Source organism: Lepisma saccharinum, chromosome 27, assembly GCF_977018435.1.
Source record: "Lepisma saccharinum chromosome 27, izLepSacc3.1, whole genome shotgun sequence".
In the NCBI taxonomy this organism is placed as follows: domain Eukaryota; kingdom Metazoa; phylum Arthropoda; class Insecta; order Zygentoma; family Lepismatidae; genus Lepisma; species Lepisma saccharinum.
The window spans coordinates 4,681,137-4,682,443 of record NC_139255.1 but is presented as its reverse complement, the minus strand read 5'-3'; the positions used below and the strand labels follow the sequence as shown (position 1 = coordinate 4,682,443).

The 1,307-nt window shown below is 41.3% G+C and overlaps 1 non-coding gene across 1 annotated transcript; it reads right to left on the bottom strand.

Moving 5' to 3' along the window:
- Positions 1-434: 434 nt before the first annotated feature.
- TRNAS-GGA (transfer RNA serine (anticodon GGA)) lies at positions 435-505 on the bottom strand. Its single transcript has one exon. It is a non-coding gene; the product is annotated as a tRNA-Ser (tRNA).
- Positions 506-1,307: the final 802 nt, after the last annotated feature.

The window sequence follows — 1,307 nt, the reverse complement described above, 5'->3', positions numbered from 1 at the left end:
TTCCCATGTTGAATCATTATAATGTGAGTCATGTGAGTAAAACTTCCAGAGTTCTGATTTTCTATCAGAAATAGTAACGTCATAATAATTGTGTAAAGTTGCGCCATTCATTTTGAATTACCCTGTATATTCGTTATAAGTTTTCAATACTTACTGATCCATTGCGAGAACCCAAATTATTTCGGACTTATTTTTTTTTAGTGTTCCTAAAATTATTTTTAAGTATAAATATTTTCAACGTAGACAAGTGGTGAGGCAGGGAAAATTGGACGAGAGGGAGAATCAGTGTGCCCACGATTTTCGTAAGGCGCGGGCCTATGTGATCGTTTGTCTTATATTATTAACAGTTTTGTCACATATTTTGTCACCTTTTTCTGTCCATTAAATTAGGCACACACAGGAGATGTACTATGTAGATTTTCAGCGAAAAATGCAGGCTCGACCAGGACTCGAACCTGGGTCTCTGGCAATCCGTGCCATTGCTCTACCACTGAGCTACCGAGCCGGCCTGGCTTCCCCTGCATTTTCGCTGACGCTGTTTTACCTGTGTGAAATTTTCGCTGAAAATCTACCTTTTTCTGTGTTTCACAGATTTTTTAGGAATGCTGGGACAAAGGGGAATTGCGACTCCCCACCCCCGCAATTGAACATGCCACTCAAGAGAATGAACGTGCTAGAGAAAGTTCAAATTATCTGTTGTCATACCAGGGCCGATCAGGTTGCTCCGACCCTAACATAGAAGGAATGACGTTATGATTGATTTTTTATTTTGTTATTGTTTAATGATCCTTTAGGTGCTTTCATTCTGAATTGCCAGTCTTAGTAACGTACAAATTTCTTTTTACAGGCGTTTAACTGAGTGAAGTTATGTCAATATGCCAGAATAGAGAAAACTGAGGTGAGAGCGGTGATCAAATATTTTGTGAAGAAGAAGTGGACTGTATCCAAACTTCATGGGACTGCAAGGGTGTCCTTCTTGTGGACTATCTACAAAGAGGGCAAACCATCACTGGCACATACTACAGTGACCTAATCAAGAAATTACGTGATTCCATCACGAAAAAGAGGCGTGGTGTGCTCTTTCACAGGACAATGCACCTGTCCACACCTCACGCATTGCGAGGGCCGCTATCGCAGATGCATCGTTCGAATTGCTGCCCCACCCACCCTATTCCCCAGATTTGACCCCCAGTGATTTCCATTTATTCAAACATTTGAAGAATGACATTCGTGGGCAAAAATTTTCTGATAATTCTGAGGTGATAAGGGCTGTGGACTCATGGTTGGAGGACCAGTCGGAAGTTTTT